The sequence below is a fragment of the Caretta caretta genome, chromosome 1, assembly GCF_965140235.1.
Source record: "Caretta caretta isolate rCarCar2 chromosome 1, rCarCar1.hap1, whole genome shotgun sequence".
NCBI lineage: Eukaryota > Metazoa > Chordata > Testudines > Cheloniidae > Caretta > Caretta caretta.
This window is the reverse complement of record NC_134206.1, coordinates 162,395,313-162,395,766: the sequence shown is the minus strand read 5'-3', so window position 1 is coordinate 162,395,766 and position 454 is coordinate 162,395,313. Positions and strand designations below refer to the sequence as shown.

General features: G+C 50.2%; 1 non-coding gene across 1 annotated transcript; it reads right to left on the bottom strand.

Moving 5' to 3' along the window:
- Positions 1-263: 263 nt before the first annotated feature.
- LOC125630726 (U2 spliceosomal RNA) lies at positions 264-454 on the bottom strand. Its single transcript, XR_007354774.1, has one exon. It is a non-coding gene; the product is annotated as a U2 spliceosomal RNA (small nuclear RNA).

The window sequence follows — 454 nt, the reverse complement described above, 5'->3', positions numbered from 1 at the left end:
GCATTGGTCAGGTCCCGGAGGGTTCCTCAGCCTGTCTGGTGGGACAGGATCTGTCCATAGGTTGCCGCTGCTGCTACTGCTCCTGCCGTTAGCTGAGTGGCTCCTGTGATTCTCCTCCTGTGTGCATGTGTTGCCGGTGAGTGCTGTGTGTGGTGAGTGAGCTCCTTTTTCATCTCAGGGACCTTGGTCTTGTAGGGGGTGGTGGTGTGGAGGCACAGAGCAGGATGGAGAGGGTGCAGGATGTGGGGGGGGAGGGTTTGGTTTGTTTTTGGTTTTTTTGGAGGCACTGCAATACCAGGTCAATGCATGGGGTGGACAGAGCAAGCCCCTATTCCATCCCCCTGTTTCAAAAATCAATTTAAGATACAGTCCTCAAATAAAGGACTGATCAGATATTAAACTGATAAGAACAGATATAACTTAGATAATTTTTGTACTTCACGGTCCAAGAGAC